Genomic DNA, 27,976 nt, shown 5'->3' with positions numbered 1-27,976 from the left:
TTAATTTATTTTGTTGAAAAGTAAACTTTTGGGTTGAATATTGATTTATTTTGATGATTAGATTTTTTTCCTAAAATTAAAAAAACTGCATAATAAAAAAATTGCTTTAAAATAGCCCTGATTCTTTTTTTTTTTTTTTAATTTTTCAAATCTTCTCAAATACTCACTTAAAATTAATTTTTCAAATTGAAAAAGCATTTTCAATTTTCTTAGCAATCACAACAATTTTTTTTATTCTTTTTAAATATTTTACAATTCTCAAAAGCTTTTTTTTAAATCTGCAAAAATCTACATCGTGTTTCAAATTATTTCAAATAATTTCAAGTTTTAAATTAATTTTGAATATTATTATAAATTAAAATTCTAGCGTTCAAACTTAAAATTTAGCTTATTACAATTTTAACAATTCAAGGCTTTCTATTTCGAAACACTCTGTTCAAATTTCTATAGTTTTTAATAGTTGTTTATAATGGCTTGTTTTAAATGAACGGTCAAATATTGCTAATAATTAATGAAATTTTTTTTTTAATTTGAAAATTTCAAATTGAATGGGTTGCAAATATAATTTTTTTAGACTAAAATAATATTTGAAGTTATAATAGAAAATAATTTTAAAAACTAATATCTATTAATTCTTTAATTTTGAACTGATTCAGAATCATCTGGTAAAATCAATTATTTTTTAATTTTTAATACCTTAAATTCAATCCCAAAATTTTATTTCAAAATTCTTTCAATTAAAAAAAATCATAATCGAAAACAAATAAATTAATTTTCTATCAAATAATTGGTGTTTTAACTAATACAATGTACAGAATAAAGTTTCAACCAAAAATGGAATAGTTCAATTTCCAGATAAAAAATGTGATAAAAAATTGAATTGAACAAGAAAAAAAATGAGAAAGAAATAAAAGAAATTGGCGATTTTAATGATATTTGAATAATTCGTACAATTTAAAAATAAAAATATATATGCAATATCAGAATATTAATGCCGTGTTTAATTTTTTGTTGTATATTATATTGTGTGCATTATATTTTATATTTTATATTGTGTATATTATTGTACATAATGCAAATAAATTATATCATTAAATATGTGATATTATAATTATACATAGAATAGAATAGAATTAATTGTCTTCATTGTATACTCTTACACGTTTTTACAATATTCTTTTGCTCTCTTAAATTTTCAAATAAAACGAAGCTACATATTTTCTTTCTTAGAATTTTTACCTGAACAGATAATAATTAAATCATTAACTCATTACATATTTCTGTGTTTATATTACAGTTCCTCTTGTCCTTAGGATATATTCCTCCTCTATTTCATTATTTTCTTCGATATTATAATTTTATTAATATTGATATTAATTAGCTGCAAATTATTGAGCTGGAGTTTTAAAGCGTTTAAATTATCTATTAAACCAGAAAAGTGTAAATAGCCTCCGGACTTTCGAAATTATAAAATTTGATTATGAGAAGCATTTGGAGTTAAACAATTACAAACTATAGCTTCCTAGAATTTGGTTATATCATACTTTTTTCAGGACTACTGGGGCAAAGCTATTTAAATTTTTTTGGTGAAATTGAGAAATTCAACTTCAAACGTTTAAAAATCTAGCACAATCATTTACAGCTTATTAATATCAATGTTAATATTAATATCTGTTGAGATAATATTATTATAATTATAATATCATATATAGTTAATTATATATTATATTAATTCTTTTTATAATGTACCCTCATTATACTTCCTTTTTCAAATTTTCATGTCCTAACTCAAAATCTTAATTATTCTGTAGAATTCCTTGTCCCATATCTGAATTATATTTTTTTTCAAAAAATCTCTGACCCAATTCAGAAATACATACAATTGCTTTGAAAAATTTCCTGTTCCAATTCAAAATTCAGGATGAAATTAGAAAATTCAAACTTTTAAATCTGAAAATGATTTTTTTGAGGTGGCAATATTTTGAATTTTAAACTTTTAAAACTGAAGCTTGACAAATTTTTAATTCAGAAATATTTCATTTAAGCGCTCAATAATTCATACGTATAAAACACAAACTCTTAACACCTTTTAATTTTACAATTTTTTAAATTAAATTATTTTAAAATAGGAAATTACCATTTAAAAATTTTTATGACTTTAACATTTTAGAGAGTTCTAGTTGAAAAATAGAAATTACGCTATTATTTTTAAGGTTCAAAATGATAATACTTCAAGAAAATTTCAGTACGTAACATTCAAAATTGAACGATTAAACCAATTTTTTAACTAAAAACTTTTTAAAGTAAAAGTTACATTGTTTTTATTTCAAGTCGTTCCAGACTAATATTTTTGCATTATTATTTAGAGATAAAAATTTGAGTTTGCCAATTGAAAATGTTAGAAATTAACTTACTATCAAAGTAATTGAATTTTCAACTAAAAAAAAGAGAATAACAAATTTGCAACAAAATAATTCCATTTTCAACTAAAATGATAAATCTTCAACAAAAAAAGTTTGAATTTTTAATTAAAAACTGTTGAACTCATCAATGAGGATTTTTTTTAAATTGTTTAATTTCAAAGCCAAAAAGATGATTTTTTTACAAAACAGTGTAAACTTAGAATTAAACAAAAGAGTTCAAAGACTTCTGCTTAAAAACACAAAAGTTTACTTTTCAATAAAATAAGTTAATTTTCTATCAAATAATTGGTGTTTTAACTAATTCAATGTACAGGATAAAGTTTCAACCAAAAATAGAATAGTACAATTTCCAGATAAAAACTGTGCTAAAAAATTGAATTGAACAAGAAAAAAAACGAATTTTCAACAAAATTGTTAAATTTTCAAGTGAAAAGTTGAATTTTTGATCAAGAAGATTAATGTTCTATAAAAAAAAAACGATTTTCCAACTTGACCAATATATACGATTTATTTTTAATCAATCATGTAATAGTTACATTTTTAGATAATTTAAAGAAATGATATAATTTTAAAGTCAAAAAGACGAATTATCTACAAAATGTTGAATTTTTTAAGTGAAAAATATGAGTTTTTAATAAAAGAGTTAAACCTACAACCAAATATTTAAATTTTCAACTATAATTTAAAAAACCTTGTTAAAAAAAGGTATTTTTTACAAAGTATTTCAACTTTTATTGAAATAGTCGACTTTTAAACCCAAGAAGATGTACAGTTTATATTGCAACCAAACAATTGCATTTTTGACCAAAAATGATACATTTTCAACCAAAAAGATTAAATTTCTACTGAACAAGGTCAATTCCCAACAAAATACATGAACTTTCAACGAAATTATTTAATTTTAAGAACAAAAAGAGTATTCCCGCCCAAAAATTATGATTTTAATTTTTAACAATATAGTTGCATTTAGAACAGAACGACTTTACAACCAAAAAATATTTATAGTTGATAATTCAATCGAAAAATGTAATTTTTAATCAAAAAGTATAAATTTTCCATAAAACAATTTAATTTCTACAAAGAAAGGCGAATTTTTAACAAAACACATGATTTCTTACCCAAAAATGGTATTGATTAATTGTTAGTTTCAAAAATGTATTTTCAACGAAAGAAATGAACCTTCAAATGTAAAAAAAATTTTTAAAGAAGTTAAACTTTTGGTATAAAAGAGGACTTTTTTGAACAAAATAGTTATATTTTCAACAAAATAATTAATTTTTCAATCAAATAATTGAGTTTTTATCCAAACGAGATGAATTCCAAAATCGCTAATTTCTTTAATTTCTTTCAAATGCGGATCAAGATATAAATAAGACTATTGTAGTATAACATAATTATAATATTATCATTCATAATATATGTATACATTTATATACATATAATAGTATTAATATTTATATAATTTATATTTTATACTTGGAATAACATAACCTCAAAATATACGTATATAAAGAGGCGCGCGAAGTATTCAAATCATGAGAATCGCCAGGCCAGCATCGAAATCTAGAAATATTAAAATCCCAATCTCTTGAATTTATTTCAAAGCAGATAGAGATATAAATAGAACCGCCGAAGTGTTCCGACCGGCAATCGTGCACCTTCGAGTTTTCAAATTCAGAAGAGGAGAAATGGATTGCGCGCGCAACCCAGTCATTTATATCGTCTCCTACTATATTCACACGGACGTAGGCCTGTCATAGGATTGGACCACATCTCGTTTCAGATCTGGGAACACGGGAGTCGACTCGGACAAGCCTACAGTATTTGATTTTACACTGTCCAGTGAAATTTTAAGTTTAGATTAAGACTTTTACATCTCCTCGGTGTAATTCGTTAGTATTTTCAACACTGCGAAGTTAAAGTTGTTAAATATACCAACTTTACAGCAGAGAAGTTTTTTTTGTATAAAAAATGCTTTTTCGCACCAAAATATCGCACCTTATCATTACAATTTGGCACTTCGGTGTGACGTAATACGAATTTTTTCTACCAGTGTACTGTTTTCGTCTTCTGAGATTGTAGAATACTAAAGTTTTAAAAGTTTTCATTATTTATTCAAATGGAAAATCTCTGAGTGTAAAAAAGAAAAATTGCTAAATTTGCCGTGGACAAAATAATTTAATCTCAATTTTAAAATAACTTTTTATATTGTAGTCCATCGGCGATTGATGCTATTAAATGTTATCAGTAGACACTTATATGCATTACAACAAAGAACTGCAACGTAAAAAATGCAATATAGCACAGTGCAAATGAGACAAAAGTTGAAATATGAACTCTTCAATTTCATGGGCAAATTCTAAGATAAATTTATAATAATTGACTATTTTCATTCGTAAATCATTTGGAATAAGAAAGTTAAACTTGATGACCTTTCTTGACAATTGTCGTCATTAGTATGACGTGATGTGCAAGTTTTGATTTCTCACATATCCTTATCCATATCCTTAATAAAAAAATCTCTATGATTTATAACAAAATTCCTTATAATCACTCAAAGTCAATATAACAATAATTCTTTATTGTAAAAAAATTCGTTTACCTATACAAAATTATGTCTTTTATTTTCAATAAATACAACATTTTATGTATTCTGATAGCTTCTGTTGACTAAATGCAGACCATGAATTTATGAATACTCTCGGAAAAACGTTTTTCGCCTTCAACACTGAACAAAAAATTAAAAAGTAATTACAGAGGCACTCATAATAAATGTGCGTAGCCAAAAAAGCGACGTATATAGTATTGTATTATTGATTTAACATAGTCAAAATCTAGATTGATTAGAATTTTTAGTCTATGCCTTTATGTTAGAAAAGATTTCTCGAGATTTTGGATGTTTTGATGATTCTTACATTAAAATTTTTGTTTGAAAACGTACATTCCAGATATATTTTTTTCTTACAAACGAAAAAAAATTAGCACGTTATACCCGATTTTTTCTGAAGAGAAATGCGAAAAGAAAGACACTCCAGGTCCCATAGAAGCCGGTCCGATTTTGTAATTCCTAGAACTGCTGGTCCACACAGTTTCTGAAGGGACATGGCGAGAAACGGTTACGACTCTAGCCTCGTTATGCCTCGAAAAGTCCGCACTGCGCGAGTATTTAGTTGAGTATATTGCGCAACATTATCAATCGCAGGTGGAAATGGTTCAGGTCAGTGCTAGGTAACTTAAATTTTCAGTAATATATACATTTACCGAACATTTTTAAAGTTTTCGTAATTTCTAATATTTAAAAATTTCCGGAAATATAATAACTTTTTAACAAAATTTTTATACTGTTAGTAAACTTTTCGAACATAAGGGGCCGTACTTAAACTACGTAACGGATATGGGATTTGAGACTGATGGCAATTTTTTATGTTTAAATAAACCTATACAGGGCGAAATTTTTATTTTCAAAATTTTCAGGTTTTTCTTTTAACAATTTTTTATCTTTCCTGACAATTAACGTTTAAATAGCAGCATTTTAATCTTGTAATATTTTTATGATCTGATCTCTTGTAAACGGAATAAAACAATACTTCAGATAAAAAATAAAAACTTTCAAATATACTTATTTATTTTAAACAAAAAATGACTTTTTCACCATAAAAAATACCTTTTAAACAAAATACTTGAATTTTCAATAAAATAAATAAATTTTTCAACCTATAAAGATAAATTCTAAACAAAAAATGTAACAGTTGACACTTTAAGCAAAAAAGATGAAATTAAATTTTTTAAATTAATTTTTCGAAAAAAAAGACAAATTTTCAACAAAAAAAGATTTTTCAATCAAACAAAATAGTTAAATCCACCAACAGAGAAGATTAATTTTCAACCAAACAGTTGCATTTTCAACCAAGAAAGATGAAATTTCTACTAAAACATATACATTTTTAATCATAAAAAACAATTTTTTTCAAAAATGTGTTTAAATTTTCATACAAAAAAGGTTTTAGTTTTACTTTTTAGGTTTAAAATATGAGTTATAAACAAGAAGTAAGTGTCCTATAAATATACTTGAACTTGTAACCTAAAGATACGAATTTTCAACAAAACAGTAGAATTTTAAACCCAAAGGAATGATTTTTTAACAGAATTGTTGAATCTTTAAATAAAGAGTATAATTTAAAATACCCCAAAATAATTATTAAGCAACTTTAAGTGATTCCAGGTGATTTTAGTGATTTTATTGATTTAAAGGTTCTTCAAGTGACTTCAAAAGATTTGAAAAAATTCTTGGTGTTCTGTAACTCCATTGACTTTAAGTTACCACAGATGACTTCACATGGTTTCTCGCGATTTCAGGTTATTTCAAGGACTTATTATAAATAAATACGGGTGACTTTAATTCACGCGGAGTGCAGTCACCAAACTCAAGTGGTTTAAAGTTACTTCAATTGACTCGCAATAATTTTCAGTGACTATAAGTGACTTCAAATGATTCATTGTGGCTAAAAGTGACTACAAGTGACTAATCGTGGGTCCCGATTACGTCAAGTGACCACAAGAGAATTATAGTGATTCTCTAATAGTTCTATTGACTTCAAAAGATTGCATATGACTGCAATGTTATAATAATATTATGATAATATTTTTAAACACTCCTACGGTTTACTTTTACTTGTCAAAGGAAGAACCTCAGTTTCGAATAAAATTGGTTCATCTTTAAAGGCCCCATAAAAAATCAATGCTCTCAACATTCCAGAATATTTCGCAATTAATTTAAAATTATAAACTATATTTAATAAGTATAATTCAAAGTCAGCTTAATGTTTAATACTCTAGAGATATTGGTCAAAGGTTCCTCTCAATGATTAAAAGAAGTTTCTGTAATTATTTCCGGGATGTTATAACCTTCTGATAGAACGCTCAGGAAATATTTTTAAAAAATCAGAATGACTTTTTTTATAGCCACTCTTTAAGGATAAGAGTAAAAAACGTCATGGATTTATCATTATTTATTCACTAGAAAAAATTGAAGTCCCTGGTCAAGGGTACAAAAATCTTACAAGGGTTAAGGAACTGGCAGCTTGACAGAAGGGCAACCAGACGAGTAAATAATAAGAGGCACAAGAAAAAAATCGCAAGAATAACAAAATGCAACCTGAAAAACAGGTTTGAAGTTCATCTGACTTCGCACCAATGTGATTCGCGAATATGATGTTTCTCGATTGCACCTTCTTTGTTCAGAATATCAAATCAAGTAATTAATTTAGAACCTACTCTGACTAAAAATTATTACATTAATTGGTAACAGCACTCAAAAGTTTAAAAAAAATCGGCAATTCGATTGAAAATTGTCTAATTTTTAAATTTTTTGGGTAGGGAAAACAATTTAATTGAGTAAATTGTATGAAAATAAATAACTTTAGAAAGAAAAAATGGAAGAAAAAATCTAGTTCGGCAAAATATAATATTTCAAAAAATAGCGAAAACCCCAGTTTCGTTTTATGCTGCCCTTTTTAATGAACTAAGGAAACACGTACAAATTTTTTATTTTCGAACAAAATTTTGTTCCTATTTTTTACGGATCCTGTGTAAACGGATTTTTGCGGACCGAAACTTAAAAATATGTGCGTGTTTCCTTATTAGTCATTTTTTAAATACATTTCGACGAAATGATTTTTTTTTACTTTTTTCTATATAAGGTTATTTACTTCTATAAACTTTTCCTTAAGAAACTTGAAAAAAAATCTTGTTTTTACTGATCCTGTTTTAAAAGATTTTTACGGATTTTGTGCAAAAATAGCTCTCGTAAGAAAAATGTGTGAAAATGCAACTTTTGGTCAAATTAATAAAACTGCATTTTTCGTCATTTTTTAAATATTACATTTCGACTATCAAATTTGTTTCCTTTTTCCGTCTTTGGTTATTAACTTCCATAAAGAGTACACACAACGTTTTAATTTATTAACAATCAAAATACATATAGTAAACTTTTATTATTGATAATCATTATAATTTTTGTTAAATATAACAACTTGCGGCAATAGTGCCAATGGTATCCAAGGAGTTGTTGACCTAAAAGGTGCTGTCGAGAACAGGATTAATTAACTATTAATAAAGAAATGCAGCCTTCAGTTTCAATGAAATTAATTTTTTTTATAAAGGAGGAATATATTTTAAGAAAATTGCTAAGTTCAAGTTTTTAACTTTTTCGTATCTATTTTTCTTCGTATGATTTTTTTACATTGTATGAATTTTCTATGAAACATCGAAAAATTCTGAACATTTTAGAAGATTCTGAAATATTACAGAATATTTTAGATGAGAAAAGAATTTATTATAATATTCCAGGATTCCAGGATAACCTAGAAACAACCGCAAGATCTAAACATTTCTAGAATATTCTGAAACGTTCTCGTTTGATCTATAAAATTAATTCAGTAATATTGTAGAAAACCCAACACTAGTTTAGGATTTTCTACAATATTACTGATTTAATTTTATAGAACATTTAGTAATATTCTAGACTTTCCCATAAATTTCCAGACATTTTTTTCATAATAATCTAGTAATTTAATTATAAGTTACATTCTAGAAAATTCCACAAACTTCTACAATATTCCAGAAAAAGTAAAGAAAATTCCAGAATATTCTGAAAATGTTAAGCAAGTTTCCGAAAACTATAGAAATTTATTTCTTTCTTCTGCTTTTGAATTAGCTCTGCAGACCCACTCAGGCTTTGTTTTTTGTGGGCGAAAAGTACAAAGGAAATTCACTTATTTATCAAATCTTTTTTGATACATCTAAATATAATTAGGAAAAAAAATTGTGATCCGTCAAAAAAGTAAGAAACTCTTATTTCGTATAATAAGATTGCTCATAACAATAATAATTGTTTATATTCAACAAATATTTGTATGTAACTACTTTTATTAAAGTAAATCGTATTTGTCAGAAAATAAACATTGGAAGCAGATACGAAAAAATTTTACTTATGCTTATTTGTTTGAATAATGATTAATTTATGTGAATATGCAAATTATCGCAGCTAAAAGTCATCCGAACGACATTCGAATTAAGCATACATTTTTTTCAAATTTTATACCAAACCTATGAATTTGAATGAGTTAAACATTGCCAATTCTTAATAAACAATATTTTTGAATTATTTTAACTTACTAAAATTTGTTTCTAAACAGTCTCAGTTTAGATATAATATCTTCTTTGAGAAACATGAAAACCTTTTTAAAAAATGGTACTTATGAAAAGTTAAAAAAAATTCAATTTTGTTGGCAAATAAAAAACTTATTAAAAATCCAAACACATATGTCTTTTTGAAATTTAAAAATCTTTCACTTAAAAGAATGAGCGTATGAATCGAATAAATATGACTAATGATGTCCAAGCGCATCTGGGTTGAGTTTTAGTCGGCAATCACCGCTATTGGCCGCGAGAGCGAAGATGGCCGAGAATTTCTTGGATTTTTTATTTCAACTTCAACTCGTGCTATAACTAAGGAACGTTTTAGCAATAACCTGAAATTGTCTGGGGTTAGTCTTTAAAATCTTATCTCTGATTTAGGCTAACCAAAAATTTTGAATCCTTACGGGTTCGCGGGATATAACTAAAAACGTCCAAGCATGTCTGTGCCGAATTTCAGCTGGAAATCTCTACTGTCGGCCTGCCTCACTTGTTCAGCTAACTAAAACTTCATCAAAGATACGCTTGGACATTTTTAGTCATATCTCGGGAAATCCTAAAGATTTTTTCAGTTTTTTCTATTTGAATTAAAGTTAAGACTTGGAATACTATATGGTAAAAATTTCAGATTTTCGCTACAACTTTCTCAGGGCCTGCTACGTATTAAAGTCGACGTACAACAATTTGAAAAATTCTTGATTTTTTTTTAACTTGTCAGGTGCTATAGCCTTTTTAACATTTTTAAAATATCTCTATTAGGGGTCTTTCAACGCGCAATTTTATAAGCTTACTGATTATTTCTTCGAAGAATTTAGCAATTATCTAAAATACGTGCTGGAGATTCAAAATTCCAAACACAAAGTACAATTAAAAATAGCTTTAAAACGATGCATTAACACCTTCAGTCTTTTCATAATCCCAGTGACCCTCAAGAAAAAAAAAAGATAATTTACGATGATTAGATACGATTAGTATTACGATGACGCGATTCATGGGGGAAAAATGCATTCAAGAATGCCTAATGATCTTTTTACTCCCCCTCAAGTATACACGTTGCTGCCTCTTGACTTAAACTTGATCAGACTGTGATTCACTTTCGCGGAGATCGCATCGGTCGTCTCCAGCGAGATTTCTTCGACCTTCCGTTTAGATTACCGGTCAGAAAGTTTCAATTTTCCGTGCAAATAGTTTATAACGAAAAAATTGTGTTGTAGAAGAAACCCCAATGCTGATAAAGACGGATTCAAAAAAGGTGAGTTTCTTAACTTTAAGAATTTGAGTTAGTTCGTGTTCAGGAAAATACTTATTGAAGACAAAAATAGTAAAAACGAATTTTCGTAACTATTAAACAAGAAAAATGTGATAAAGATATTTAAAAATTATATACGAAGTTTTTATCAGTTGCTCTTCTATAGATTATCATAAAATCTTTCTTATTCCATTTTGACGCCCATTAACATGTTACTCGTAATTGAGATGTGTGCAGTGCTCATATCATTTCCTGATTGGAATATTTTATATTAGGTGTCTCTGTTTGTAAACATGATAATTATCTGGCTTACCATGAAACAATTATAAAAATTAGTTCCTCATTTTTTATATGTTTGCAATTTTATTTGATTCTTATCAATTTTATAGCTTTGATAATTTACTCCGAATATTTAAATGATTCCTTACAGTTGCCAATGACATTTTTCATTTGAAAATACTATTATTTACGAAACTTTTCTCCATTGTTTAAGAATAATTGTCTGTATTTACTCGTTGTACATATAATTAAGCATAATAATTGCACTTTCGATATTCAATTATTCACTGTTGAATCTTTGATCATAATTATTAAAATTTATTTCTGATAGGACATGCTTTCAAATAGATGTATATAGTATTAGACACATATCTCGGAAATTGACGACACGACTATCCCGAGTACTATTAAAAATCACAGCTGACTTTGTACTACGATAACTTAGTCGAAAGTAAAGAAAACGTTTGAAGCTTATAATATTCTGTCTTTTAAGTCTTATATTTGATCGAAACTAATAAAATTAATGAATCTTTAAGGATTTCCGGAATATGACCAAAAATGTCCAAGCATATCTGTCTTGAGTCTTAGTCGGTCCAACTTCAAAATGTGCTACGAATTAGGAAAGTTGTGATAAAAATATGAAATTGACCGGAGCTAACCTCTGAAATATTATTTTTAATTTAAGCCAGGAAATCTTTTAAAATCTGTATGCGCTCCTATGATATAACTATAAATTTCCAAGCAGATCTTCTGACTAAAATTCAACACTGATACGCTTGGACATTTTTAGTCATATCCCGGGAACCCTTGATAATTTCTCAAGTTTTATTGGCCTGAATTAAAGTTAAGACTTTAAATATTATACGGTAAAAATTTCATATTTTTGCTGCAACTTTCCTATGGCATGCCACGAGTTAAAGTCTCTGAAAAGAGTAAGACAAACATCCCTGCTATGGATCATAAGACGCTCAATTTCATAAGCCTTCCGACCATTTTTTCCAAATCTCTATCACTTTTTTTGATCAAAACGATCAGCTCTTTCGACAAAAAAGCTTTTCTCCTAAAACTAATAACACTAGACCTCAAGACTCATTAATTATCAGCATCTGTCAATGTCACATAACCCGAATTATTTAACCTACTTAAATCGATACAGACATGATGAATTGAGATAAATTCGATCATCATCCTCTAAATGGCTTTGAACATTTTTCGTTAACGCTATCACGTTCACTCTTGTGACAAACGTTAATAAATCCCTTATCCAATTAAACTCTAGTGAAAGTATAATTTCCTGTTGCAATAATCTATAGTAAAATGTGCAATAAGTATGTGTATATCGTTTCAAAGTGCAGAAATGCAGACAAAGAGTTCATTGTGATTATCATTTTTTCCTAAAAAGAGACTATTATACTTCACACTAATAGGTCAATGGCTCTTATCTAGTTCGATAAATTTTTTCTTAGATCATACGAAGAAGAAACTGCTTTACCTATTTGAATTGATTACTAAATTTCTCAGGTTCATAATTGCAACTATGAATAGCTAATAGGGAAATAATCGTGTTTGAAAAGATTGCGGTAAAAAAAGTTAAGTATAAGTTCCACTGAGAATATAATAACTGCAACTATATATGAGCTATAAATACCTAATATTAACTAATATCAGGAATTATAGTAGAGTATTGATAACAATCATAACAAAAAAATAGTTGATCTAAAATATCGCTATTTATTTTTGGGCATAGTTCGTCATGATAGTTCATCACTAATGATGTACTACAATATATTGTTTATTAAATTTGATGAATTGTACCAACTGCAACTCTTGAATATTATTGGCTAATTGAAAAAGTTATTTGCTTAATATTATTTATTTAATTAATGATTTGTCACTTTTAAATCTTGCTATATTTTTATAAGCAAATGTTTTGGAATTCTCCAGTTCAAATTTTTTCGGCTAAATAATTTATTTCATTGATAATTTATTAATCGACTAAAAATATTTGTTATTAAATTTGATAAATAAATGCATAATTCAACGTTTTTTAAACTTGTTATGATTTTATTCTCAGCGATATGATTCATAAGTAGTTGGACAATTTAATTAGTAATTTGATAACGCTTCATAATTTTAATTTATCACTCGACAAAAATGTTATTACAAAAAATGAAGTACACTGTATACTGTACATGTCAACTTGAGATAAAAATTTTCCATTTGTTGCAAAATAAAATAGAGAAATGAAGACTAGAATAAATTAAATCTTTATTTTTTCGATACTCGGTCAACGAATAGGCATCAATTTATTATAGCATCAAATGGAACAAAAAAGTTAAGATTCTCAGGTTCTGGCTTCGCTTATTGAAATTGCTTCAATAAAGTGACAAAATTGTTTAGACATATTAAAGATTGACTAAAATTTTCTAATTTTTCCGACGTTTCGGTACCATCCAGTGAGCGTATCACTTTCTAGTGGCTGCAAATGAAAAAGGGAATGATTTTATTCAATAAGATAAAAGTATAAATAGGGAACACATTTTTTTTATGAACTGAGCAATTTTTTTTAAATAAGTGAATATAAAAATAATTAGAAAAAAGTCATAGTATATTCAAGAGGGATTTTCAGACTGTCTGTTGACTTATAATGATTGTATTATGTCTCTATAAATTTCTATAATACACGTGCTACATCTTTTTACAATTTATGATAAATAAATAAGGAAATGTAAACAACTCTAGACACAAGAAAAAGCTCAGTAAAGTTGATCACAAAAGGTTATCGAGAACAGGTTCTCAGTGTGGCAAAAAAAATTTTTAATTACTATTTTGCAATCGATTAAGAATAATTTAATTGTTTCGCACAATATGGGTATCAAGTGTCACTAATATCACACAAAGTTTAGTACTTCTTTAAAGTTTTATGTCATTACTAACAAGATAGACATTTTTTCTTGTATAAATAATTTTCCTGCATAGAAAAAATTTATTTATATTTAGTAGAATTTTGAAAAAATATAAATTTTAAGGATACTTGTTTAATTGTAACGTCGTAAATGCATTCCGAGATTACATCTAACACCAAACAAACGTAGGTTAGTTTTTAAGATAAGATATCTAAACCTAATTTTAAGTTATCAAATCACCTCAGATTTTCATTGTCTCAAGGTTTTCTAAAGTTTTTTTTAATTTTCTCAAACTATAAAGAAAAATTGTTTGAACTAAATCAAATTAATTTTTGAATAAGTGATGCAAAGCTAAATTTACTTTTATAAAATCTTACCGGATCGCATTAAGTTTTTCACGCTGACTGAAATGGGGTCGTTTACAAAAATTAGGTTTGACTTTTAGTTAAGTTTTTTATCAACTTTGTCTCCTAAGGAATTTAAATATGATAATATCTTAATTCATTTCATTCAATAATTTAGAAAAATGTATTAAAAAGTGACAAAATATCAACTAGAAATGTGGATTTTTTAATGGAAACATGTGGCGCCTTCATGTCTCGAAACACGTGTTGTGACGTCACACGCCTTCAAACCCGAAGAAAATACATTGTCAGTTAAATAAAAATAATCCAAATAATTATTCACCAACTTACAGATTTTCATTTTTTGAATATAAATTCGACAAAAAGTTTTGTTTACAGTATACTGATATTAATAGTGATTTTAACATATATAATTTAATATGCAAATAAAAATTTCATAAAATTAGTCGACTTTTATTAAATTAGATTTTTTCGTTAAAAGTACTTTAGAATAGCATCAAATTTGTACATTTTTTTAAATTTCAATTCTAAAAATTAATTTCTTTAAAAAAATTAAATTCTAACCAATTATGTAACAACAAGGGCAACAATTACGTACTTTACTTTTCGACCAAATGTTTTAAAAATTACAAAAGGATTCTATTCGTAAATCCTTAAATATTTGTCTGTTAACGAAGATTTAGAATTTTCTGCACAAGAAATTTCTTAAATCAAAAATTGCCAATAAATAACTTAATTCGATGATAAAAATTATTTCTGAATGTTTCTAAACATTATTGATAAAAGAGAACATTCTTATGGGAGTCATTCTGATGGGAGCAGGATGCAATCACATCCTGCTCTTGTAATAATTAATATGTTATTTTTAAACATTAGAAGTTAAACTTATTTTATACAACTTTATGTTTTAATTAAACAATTCTTCATAAACAATCTTTTTGAAAATTAAATATGAACTTCTACATAACAACTTGATGGCAAAATAATTTTCTTATTTTTTTAAATTCATTCCATTATAATATGGATTTCAATAATCGACTCCAAAAATGACATCATGGAATTTCGTTATTAATTAATGTCAATTGTTAACAATGAGTTCCCCTGATTATGAAAACAGTGAGTTTTCGAAACGTTGAAAAAAGTTTTAAATAAAAACTTGTCCAATAGATTTATAAGCAACTTCTGTTGTTCTTTTTTATCCTATATTAGTTTTCTCGGTCGTTAAAGGATATTTATACCGAACATTTTAATTGTAATTTTTTGTTATTGCTGGAAAATAATTATACTCTATAATTTGTAAACTTTCTTGCACTTAAAAAAATGAGAAGTTTTAAATTATGTACAAAAACTTAGAATATCTTAATTTACGAAGATTATACATTGTCGGTACCGGTAACAAAATATTACCGATACCAACAATAAGTTTTTTAGAAACTTTTTTAATGATTAATTTTTTTAATTTTGAGCCTTGAAGATTTAAAAATACATTGAAATAGAATTTGAAAATTTTAGGACTATTTATTTCTTGATGATTTAAAAATTGGTTAGGAAAAGTTTGAATTGTTTCAAAAAATACTTCAACATTTTAGAAGTTTTTAAAAGATTTTCAAACAAATTTTAAACAAAATGTAGATTTTTGAAATAAAATTTTGAATTGCTTCGTTATTTATGGCTTCCAGAAATAATAAGTTACAGGGTTAAGAGTTCATTTCTCGTTTTCCCTGACCATTAACATTTAATTACTAATTTTTCAATCTTGATATATTTTCAACACAGGATCTTTTATAAACGAAAAAAAAACAATATTTAAGATACAAATTTAAAATTTTTAAATTAATTCATTAATTTTTAACAAAAAACTGAATTTTCTACCATAAAAGATGAATTTTCAACAGAATACTTGAATCTTTAACAAAATACTTAAATTTTCAATAACAACAAAATATATATTTAATCTAAAAATATTAAATTATTAATATAAAAGTATGATAGTTGATGTGTCAGCCAAAAAACGATGAAATTCCATACAAAAAGAATAAATTTTCTATCAAAAAATGATGAATTTTGAACAAATAATGAAACTGTGTCTCTGCAAATTTAGACAGGCTAAACCCTAAACTAAAGTGCAGTTCTAAATTGAAATGGGCAGTTCTAAAAGTCAAAATGGCTAGGTCTAACATTTTTCTTCCATTCACGTTGCAAAATTATACGTAAAATTAAAAATTCAGAGAAAATTTATATTATCGTTATTAATAAATCGCATCTAAGTAGATCTAAAAATACTTAAACATAACGATATTTCACAAAAACTAATATTCTTATAATGCTTGTTCGTACAGATTATTATTTTATATTGTTTTCTTAAGCATAAGTATTAAAGCGTTTCCAAAATTTCTCAAATTACGATTATTGGTATTTCGTATAAGCGCACATTATTGACAGAAAAGTGTTTACGGAAAAATTATGCGAAAAGTATTCAGTATAAAAAATCTGGAAAGCAAACAATTTTTTTATTTAGGCATTTCCTAACTGTCAGGTCGGGCAGTACTAAATTTTGCTTAGTGTATACCCTGAATATAGGTTCACAGTAATGAATAAAACTAAAAGAAAAAATTTGAATGTGAAGCGATAAGTGTTTGTTCTGATTTTTAAACTGTACGCTGAAAATAAATTTTTAATATAGCTAATAAAAGATTTGCAGTTAAAAGAATTGACCGTTCTTCTGCAACTGCGGTGCCCTGAAAGAAATATTGAATCACACATTTGTGTTTGCAAGAATTGATATTTACGTTTTACGTCTAGGTTGGTGTGCCCTCAAATATTGCAGTAGAAGATGATATTAATAACGTACTCCTCGAAAATGATCATCTTAACGTAGTAGAGTATAAGCAAGATGATATGTATGACCCCGATATATCGTTAGAAATTAGTGAAGTGATCGATGAAATCGCACGGCTGCATCGGAATGTCTAACATTTCCGTACTGAGTTAAATATACCAGAAAGTGAAAAAAAAGGTGTGCGATGATAGAAAGCGGAAACTAATTTTAGATCAGTTTTCTGAAGCAACAAAAGTAAATTTTCAAAAGTTTGACACTTTAATTCCAAGCGACGGAATTTTTCCGATCAATTTATCAAAAACTTTGGATTGGGTTTGGGATATTGTAAAACAAAATTAGAAAAAACCGCCTTCTGACGCCCTTGCCTGATGATCTTTCAACAAATTATATCCTTTCGAATTTTTCAGTTACAAAGTATATGGGGAATGAAGCATGGAAACTGAAAAACGGCAAAGGCGCTTATTATTTGCCTGAGCCACATAATGGTCATCCTATTCTTGACGGACATCTCAAGTTTGCACAGGAGTACTATTTAAATGATGACTTGGATTGTAGTAGACAGAGTCCTAATAAGAAGGATGTTATAAATTTTTATGAAAATGGAAGAAAATTTACGAAGACAAAACGTTTCTTGACATGGAGCATTAATGAAATGTACAAAATTGTTGTAAAAAAAACCTAACGGCAATCACTGGATGATCTAAATTTTATTCACTGCAGCCAAAATGTATCATCGATCCTTCCAGGGAAGTGCATTTATTGTGTAAATTTCGAACTTGGTCTCATTGCTCTTCAAAATTTGAGAAATGAAGAGTCTTCGAACTTGGAAAAAATGCATCACTAAGTATTTTCGGTCATAATGTGTTGTTCTGCGTCAGAAAAGTGCATGCTTCAAGAATGCAAGTTATGCCCAAGAGCTGAAAGTGTAACAAATCAGAAACTTAACATCTCAGAAGAGGTAGCCTAAGAAGAAGTGGCTTTTGCTTAATGCAAAAAATACGATTTATAAAAACGCAGATCATTTAATACATTTCTGGAAGAACTAAGGCATTGAACAGTTATAACAAGTGTCAATAAATAAGTTAAAGGCATTCAAAGGGAAGAAATAATCACAGTGAAATAAGAAGCAAAAGGTAATCCAAGAAACATCTTTCTACACAGTGATTTTGCAGAGAATTGGAAAAGAGGTTTTGAAAAATGAAATTCAAACTGGAAAAGTTTTCAGATCTCAATATTTACAATATCACTGATGATACAAACCATGATTCTGCGTATGCTGTTTTACCGATCAATCGTATTATCGAAAATTGGGAAGAAGATTCTCAGGCTAAATCCATTCAACAAGTTACGATTATCACAAACGAAGTCCTGTTGCAGAGAACCCCCATTCTCTGCAACAGGACATGGAAAAAGAGCATGCGATGGAATATGAGGAACTAAAAAATATTTTGCTACGGATCACAATCTAAAACATTCATATTTGAAAGCCATCCCCGATGTTTGAACTTTGGTGACCTAAGTGCAAAAAAACATTCCTGATGTTAAACTAATTTTACTTTCTACACAATATTAAAAAAAATGTCGACGATTGAAAACGCAAGAGTGGAAGAACATGCCGTCCGTCTCGGGAATACAGAAATAAAGAATCTGAATAAACGGGTATTGTTTATTTATTTTTTAAACTGGAATTCAACAAAATTTCTTTTACGTTATTGAGAAATATTTGAATGAATGTGAAATATAAATAAATATATTGAATACACAACATTTTTAGCCAAACTATTTCTTCGTTTATAACATATTTTTCTGGCGATACAAATTGTTTAGCCCACGTAAAATTCACAGCAAGTTTCTTTATAAATATAAACATATGCTTTCTTAAATATTGAACAAAAATTGTGGGTATTTCCTTTGACGAAGAAATTATTTTTGCTCATGAAAATGACATTTTTTAATTTGTATTCGGAAATGGTTTAAGATCTGTTGTTTGCAATAAAAATGCGACAATTAAATTTTATGAAAACATTCTCCTGATCAGAACAGTTATTCAGCCTGCATAAAACCCACAAGGTATCTTCCTTTTGATACTACGAATTTAATAAAAAATTTGCAAAAAATATAAGTGTGTTTTTTGAGAAAATCAACTTAATATTTTCAAAAAAACCGCCATCATTTTCCGATAAACTGTACTATAATCTAGAAAGCAATCGTGAATATCTCAATTAGGACAAAAGTTAAATAAGTTGAGAAACAATTTGGGTTTTTTAAAAAAGCAAAGTCGAAAATCCAAATACGCATAACTCCTTAAACATTTTTTTTTCGTAAATTGCAAAATTTTCAATTTTAATTTAAAATTGTTGTATTCCATTTATAAAAGTTTCTTGTTTAAAAATGTTACAAGTTTAAAATCACGGTTTTTGATTAAAAATGGTCAGGGAAAATGAAAAATTTTTTTGAAAGATTAATCATTTTTTTAGAAATCATCGTTTTTGGTTGAAAATTAAAACTGTTTGTTTGATCGACTTATTTTAATTTATCTTTTTAATTTAAAAATTGAACGATTTCCTAGAAAATTTACTTTTTGATTAAAACTCATATTTTGATGTTGAAAGCTCAAACTAAAATCTTTTTTGGATAAAAATTAAAATAATTTTTTAATGAGTCTTTTTGTTTATAAATTCATCTGTTTGGGTAGAAATTGTATCTTTCTTAGATAAAAATGTAAATGTTTGTTTGAAAATTAATCTTGTTTTGTTGAGAATTCTTCTATTTGATTTGAAAATCCTCTTTGAACAGCTTAGTTAAAAAATCTTTTTCTTTTTAATATTCATAAATTTACTTGAAAATTCATCTTTTTTGTGGAAAGTTTAACTATTTTGATGAAAATATATTTTTTGATAAAAATTGATATTTTCTGGTTTAAAGTTCAATTTTTGTAGAAAAAAATGGATCTTTTGACTGGAAGGATCAACAGTTCAGGTGACCGAATCCATTTTAAATCTGGTTCTAAATTTGAAGTTGCAGAATCTCTCGAGGACAAATTACTCTCTAAAACCAAATGATTAAAAATTTTACTAATGCAATTAGCAGCATTTTTTCTGACTGCTAAATTAGTAATTTTTTTTACTTTCTACTAAATGAAATAGTACAATTTATTTTTCTGAGTTAATTAGTAAGGTTATTCTACTAACCTGCTTAATAGTATTACATTATTAATTCAATGAGTAGCAATGAATTGCTAGGTAAACAATTTATTTTCTGTTAATACCTTTTGCTGGTTTTTGAGTTTTAATGAAAAAAGTTTCATTTTTTCTCAATTTATATTCTAAGTCTTAATAGTTGTACTAATAAGAATTATGTATGAACAATAGAAATTTCCAAATTCAGATGGTTCAGAAATTTTCAATTTTCAAAGCAAAACACAGCCTTGCTTTTTTAAGTGTAATGCAGTGTCCTGTTAACTAACGACAACTTTAAGAAATCAGATCAGTATAAATTCAAATTTATACTCTAGCATAGTATCCTGATGAAAGAAAAACGGCGTTCTTAAAAATTAAAATATTGAAATGAATATATTTTTATAAAATGCCTAATATAAAATAAAATTGGATTTTTCTCATTAAATTTTTAATAATTTGAAAAAAGAATTTTTTTCATAAAATTGTTTTAAAACAAATGACAATAACTAACAGATAATTTTTGAAGATAAGAATATAATTTCTCAATTGTTGGATCGAATGGCACTATTAGTTCTTATGTATCTCAAATTTTTAAACAATTTATAACTTAAATTTTTTCTTACAAAAATATGCAATGTAAGTTTTGAGAATTTTTTAGCCAAAAAATAAATTTTGAAAAAAGTGACACTATCCTGGTTTTGTGAAAATATCCTCCAAGTATAAGTTTAAATTTATTTTGAATATAACGCTGAAAGCAAATGTCATCTCTCGTAAAGCGCAGGCGCAATTTTTCGTTGGTACGGTTACATGTACTTCAAAGTACCAGTCGTACATTTTTCACTTTTCTTACATTTTTCCACTTAATTAATGATATATTATTTTATTTCGTAATACAATTTTCTTCATTGTTAAATCGTTTTTTTTTTTTCTTAATTTATTAGAAACTTCCGCTTAAAATAGTTGACAATAGTAAACGAATTAGTATAAAACTACTATACAATATTAGTAATTTTCTATTAATTCAGATGTAGAGAGATACGATTTTTTGAGCTCGCAGCGATTAACCGCATTCGAGAAAAACGTGGATTTATGTTCTGAGTTATCATTAAACAATGGCTGCAGTAAAGCCTCTCATTACATAAATGCGTGAGACTTAATTACAGTCAATAATGAGAGATTAAGAGGCGTTTTCTCAGACGTTGGCAGATCATCGAACTCAAATCAACACCTACGTCTTGCATAAATCGAGCGTAGACACTAGATTGCAATAACTCAAAGCTCGACCTTGCACTATACACGTTTTACCGAGAGATCCATGCGATAAAAAAACGCCGACTCCGCAAAGAACCAGGAAGGAGAATGTCGCGGTGAATCGCATTTTAATGAGAAAGCATTTTATTAATAGTGGTGGATTAAAAAATTATTATTAACGTCACTATTATAAAAAACAGTTAATTTATCTATATTCAGAGTCGAACTAAGCTATAGGCGCCAATATATTTTTTGTGAACCAAGAAAGAAAAAAGTTGGGCTAAACCGATACTTGTTTTTAAAAATATTTATTTAATAAAAGTGGGCTCCCACTATACGGCTTCTCCCCCCTCAGTCGAACTGTTGTCTTTGATCCTGGTTGAGGACCAAATGCGGAATATAACATTTTTTCAATCTAGCACTTAATAATTTATAAATTTAATATTCGTAATCTGCGAATTACAACGATGCAAACAATATGTTAATCGACTTAAAAGGCTGAAAATTTTTGAATTAATGTTCAAGTTTATGGAAAATTGTATGGCAAATTGTTTAGTATTTTTTACTCAAATCCACTCCAGTAGATTTAATTTATTGATATAATATTTTTCTTAACTTGGGAAATTCCGGTAGTTGAAATTTGGCCACATCTGAAAACTTATTAACTAACATCATAAATTTGGTTTATTTTTCAAACAATCGCATTTCTACAAAAATTATCATTAAATAATTTTGCACTCATCGTCCAAAAGTATAACTAGTGCCATTCCTAGCTTAATTTGAAGACTCATTAACAATCATAATTTTCTTACCGCTTAACCAATTTGTTCATAAAAGTTAATTAAAAATACTATTTTAACAAATAAAAAGTAGCATATAAAGGATATTTATGGAGTCAATCTCAAAAGTGTCTTTCTTCAAATATAACTTTAGAAATTTGAAACAGGGGCAAAAACAGAAAATTGCAATCGCTTAAGTGTTGAAAATATTTTCACTGAATTCGGCAAATTTTCAAAATAAGTATTCTTCCTTTCAAAAATAATATGTTTGATAATACCAACTCCAGACGTTTAACAGCTGGCACTACTGTTTTCTTATCACTAGTAACCAAAATGTTGTACTTTCAATACAAGAACACAAACTTCCTGCAAACCCGTTTAGTTTTCAACCCAAAGATATGATTTTTTAACCAAAACATTTACGTTTCAACACAAAAATATGAATTCTCTGCCAAAATAATTAAATTTTCAACTAAAAAGGATCAATTATCAAGCAAAACTGGAATAGTTATATTTGCAGTTTAAAAAATTATATTTATCTAATAAAAACGAATTTTCAACAGAAGAGTGACACTTTCAACCAAAGATATTAACTCTTTACTAAAATAATGAGTCAAAGAAACATGTATTTTTAACAAACAAAAAGTTGTAATTAAGCAGTTGAAATAATTAATTTTCTACTCAAAAAAATTAATTTTAAACGAGATATATGAATTTTTTTAAATATTCAACAGTAAGGAATTTTTAATCAAAGAATTAATTTTCAAACCAAACATAGCTTTCATTAGAGCCTTAAATAATGTTTTAATCAATTATTAATTTGGAAAAGAATCGAGTAACTTTAGATGTATTTTCAAGTTTTCAAAAGATTCCAAAATAATTTAAAACTTGAAAAGATTTCTAAACATTTGAAACAAAATGTAGATTTTTCAAGATTATGAACAAAGTATTTACAAGATTTCTAAGCAGCTTGAGAGATATCAAAAGAATACAAAAATGTTATCAAAATTCCTAGGAAAACTAAACATCAATTTGTTAAATTAATTTAAAGATATTTACATATTCAAAATAGAATCTGGAAAATTTAGAAGCAATTTTTTAGCTTTGCTGGATTTTCAAAAAGCTATAGAAATAATTCGAGTTCCAAAATAATAAGCAAATTTGTATTAGATTTCTGAAAAATGGTTAAATGACTTTTTGAAACAAATTTTTAAGAGAATATTAAAAAATATTTAAGAATTAATTTTGATGTATAGATTACCTTTTTTAGCTTCAAATTTCTTAAAATTATATAATAAAAATATTTTTTCATTGATTCTTCAATTCAATATTTTTGCTGGTATTTTTTTTCTTTATCGACTGAAAAATCGTTCTTTGTTAAAAATCTAAGACTTTTTTGAAATTTTCTTTTTTTAATAACTGTGTTTTGGTCAAGGCTTAAGTTAATAAAAAGAATACAGAAGTTTTTACTTAAATAGTACTTTACTTAAATCTGAAATTAATCTGAAGCAAGTTAGTTTTCAAAATACAGGTATTTTTCGTCGTGTAAAGACAGTGCAAGTTCTAAGTGGTGTTTTCCTTGCTACATGTTGTAGACAAGTTTTAAAAACTGTTCAAGAAAGTCAGCGCATAAATTACTGTGTTATTCATGTATCAAACTTATTATATTTATATTTTTATTAAGAAATAATTAAAAATTTTATTTAATTGTTTACAGAGAAATAAAGTCAGCTCATCCAGCTAATAGTGTAGAATATGGAGACAGCATGTATTTGTTCTGTATTTTTTTTACAGAAAATCATGTGGGAGTTCCAGAATGTTCTTACTGCTAATTAGTACAAATATACAAACTTAATGAGTAATAATAACCGACTAAATGAAACTAAACGGAACTAAACAGAACTTTTGAATAAATTTAAAAATTATTTATTATTTATTATTTTAAATTTATATGAACAAGGAAATGCACATCAGTATTCCTCAGAATCCAGCTCAGGATCATGATTCCGCAGTACGTTAGTGAGTTAGTCAATTGCTGCACTCTATAAGCCTCGAAAATCTTTAATTTTTCTGAAAATACATTTTAGTTAACCTAAATTTTTTAAAGACACTTTCCCATTTTTCTTTCAACTATTCTCTTATTCTTCAATATTAAACTAAAAATTGTCCATTTTAAAGAAACTAACAAGACACCAAAAACCATAATATCAGCTGAAGCGTAGCGTGGAATTTGCCGACTGCTACGATTTATTGTAAAAAAAAAATATATCTCGTCTGTGGATAGAGATTTTAAGCTCAACTTTAGCTCAAAAGAAGCTTCTCGATTTACCGGTTTCATCTTAAAATTTGAACGGCCAATAAAAAGTATTAATGGACCGAATCAAAAGCATTAATGAGTTTCCATACTGGAAAAATCGTATGTATAATAATATATTTTTATGATTTGAGGAACAAAAAATTGTTTAAACAAATAAAAATTGTTTATAAATGGCCAAATGTGTAAAGCAACAAGTTCTACTCTTAGTATTCATCAAGTTTGTATAATTTATCCGGACAGATAAACACTTTTCACAATTTGAATGAAGAACGAAATTTTTCAGACAAATGATGATTGTTGGAACGATCGAAAATGGTTTTGGGAACAGAAAATTGTTTAAGAAATGACCAAATATGTTAAAAAAGAAGTTCTACTCTTAGTCATATTTCATGATTTTTCATAATCAATCACATCAATCACAAAAAGTCGAAGAAAATCATTTTATTGAGGTTTTATCATTTTTTTAATTAGAAGTTTAAACAATATAAATTGTAACAGCTGCAGTAAAACCACGCTTTTCAATCTTCTTTTAAGCTAGAGTTCATCTTAAAATGTCTTTCCACAGCCGAGATATTAATTTTTTTACATTTTTAACTCTACTAATTAAAAGAATCATTAAATTAAAGTATAACAAATTACCATTTGTTAAATACTTGTTAAGAATATACATGATTTTTTTCACATTTTTGGTAAAAGTTGTTAAACGTGCGGAGGAATTAAAAAATCGACCTAGTGAAAGTTGAGGGTAATTTCTCCTGTTTTGTCACACATTTTCTATCATTGAGAAGACCAAAAATTTTGTAAGGAAATCAAACTGACATCACTTTACAATTATAACTCTAAAAAATGTTTCTGCCTTTAGCTCAACTTTCTGCGATTTTTTCTTTCTGAGTAATAAGACTTCAACGATTTTTTTTACCAACTGATCATAGACCGAGCCATAGAATTATACACTGGAGTCCCGTAAGAAAAGTTTCCGTTATAGAGGACAAGGTGGCCCAAGGGGGCGAGAGAGTGATGCTGCTGGTCAGCGGAGCAACTTCGCAACAACGCAAGAGTGTATAATTAAAAGCGGACAGTATCCTTGGCGATAAATCCTGTCGTCTGCTTCAGTGATCTTCAGTCATCTTCAGTCATCTTTAGTCAGTGGCGAAAATTTCGCAGGAAAATCGCTTCCGTTCGTTTTCAGTCAATCGGTGTTTAGGTCATGTGTTGCGTAATCAGATATAACCAGGCAATACGAAAATGTCGAAGGAAATCAAGAAGAAGCGTTTATCTTTCGAAGAGACATATAAGTTTTGAGATGAAGTTAAATCCGGTGCCTCAAAGCAGTCTATTTTGCAAAATTTATTTTTTTACCGGAAAATTTACAAATTTTCATCATAAAAATCTTTCCAAGTTCGATTTTAACAGCTTTTAAAATAATGATTTAAATTGTTATCTTTTTCAATTATGATACCATTCACTTTAAGCTTATATTGTTAATTTAAAGAATTTCAAAATACTGACTCGAAGTCATGAACAATTAAAAATTAAAAGCGTTTAAAGTGGAAAATTTTGGATAAAAAACATTGATTTTTTAATATTTATTACATTTTCCGCCTCCATTAATAATTGATTGCCGATAGTTCGATATTACTAAGGGCGTGCTCTTTAAGCGGATTTTTCGAATTGCTTATTTTAAATCAAAAAATAAATCAAGAATTCGGTAATTAAATGAGTCTAGAAAATTATTAAATCCACAAAATAAATGGGTAATTAAATGAGTCTGAAAATCCTTAATTCCACAAAACAGTAAATTTAACCCTTTGCGGCATGGTGGGAATACCGTATTCCCACCTTCTTTCATATCATTTGCTGCGATTTCAGAGTAGTTTTTATTGGATTTTACACAGGTTTTATTAAATTTCATGCTCGCAGGATGATAGAGAATTGAAATTTATGTGCAAAGGGTCTACATTTTTTTTAATTTGTTAATACTTATAAACAAAGATGAAAAAAGCCTTTTTTGTTGAAAAAATTCATTATTGAAAAAACTTTCCATTATATCCTTATGAAAATGGGAACATCAGGGTTTTTGGGGTCGCTAACTACGAATTTGGACTCATATTTTGAAAATTCAAAATGGCGGATCCAATATGGCGCCCGAGACTTGGAATATTTTAATATTTTTTCTGAAAATTGGTATAAAGAGGTTTTCTGGGTCGCTGATCACCAATCTGAAATCAGACTTTGAAAATCCAATATGACGGATCCAATATGGCGGCCAAAATAATAGAGTTTTCTGGATTTTTTAAAAATTAGTGTAAAAGGATTTTTGGAGTCACTGATCACGAATCTGAATCTAGATTTTGAAAATTGCTACTAATATGGCGACCTTTAACCTGGAATAACCAATTTCATAGTTGCATAACAGTTGCAGTTGTTTCAATTTTTTAATACTTTTTATCTTTTATAATTTTTTAAATTTTTTAATTTTATATTTTTTTTAAATTTTTTTACATTGCTAGTCTTGTAATTATTATTTTGAATTTTCAAAATCTGAGTTCGGATTCGTGATAAGCGACCCCAATACATTTCCCGAGATTTCAATTAAAAAAGGCCTTCGATTTTCCGATTATATCTTAACATTTTCCCAAGATAGAAATAATAATTTTCTCCTATTTAAATAAAAAAACCATGAATTAATTGGCATTTTTGGAAAATAAAACCTTGAAAAATAGCGAGAGACACATTTACAATAATAGTGACCAAAATCATTTAACTTGCAATAAATTAAAGTAAAAATCCACATATTCACCAACGAAAAATCACGGAAGCAGCAGATTCACGGCGTCGCCGTAGTGTCGGCAACAGTATTCATGCGCCTGCGCTTTAAGAGAGATGGCATTTTTCGTTCGGCGGCATATTTAAAATAAATTTAAACTTCACTGTAAAAAATGTTATGTTGAAAAACACATTCGACCGTAATTTAACTTATCAGACATTCAGAACTTGATTGCGAATAAAGTAGTAAATTGACGGGACGTCAATACTACGAGGGTAGTTCAATAAGTCCTTAGAATGACCAACAGATGACGCGCGAATCGATCAAAATCATCTGTTTTCAGTCAGCACCACTCCCGACTAGATATATGGTGCAGTCACAGTCCACATCTTCTGAGTTTACGTGTTTTTATAACCAATTGAAAA

The 27,976-nt window shown here is 27.3% G+C and overlaps 1 protein-coding gene across 1 annotated transcript in view; it reads left to right on the top strand.

Moving 5' to 3' along the window:
• Nucleotides 1–10,718: 10,718 nt before the first annotated feature.
• Nucleotides 10,719–27,976, top strand: part of LOC117169335 (ATP-binding cassette sub-family G member 1) — an 80,194-nt gene continuing 62,936 nt past the window's right edge. Inside the window, exon 1 of the mRNA XM_033355674.1 lies at nt 10,719–10,872. The gene's annotated coding sequence lies outside the window, so the exon portion shown is untranslated. The remainder of the gene's footprint in view (nt 10,873–27,976) is intronic.

Source organism: Belonocnema kinseyi, chromosome 1 (assembly GCF_010883055.1).
Source record: "Belonocnema kinseyi isolate 2016_QV_RU_SX_M_011 chromosome 1, B_treatae_v1, whole genome shotgun sequence".
Taxonomy (NCBI): domain Eukaryota; kingdom Metazoa; phylum Arthropoda; class Insecta; order Hymenoptera; family Cynipidae; genus Belonocnema; species Belonocnema kinseyi.
This window is presented reverse-complemented; position numbering and strand designations above follow the sequence as displayed.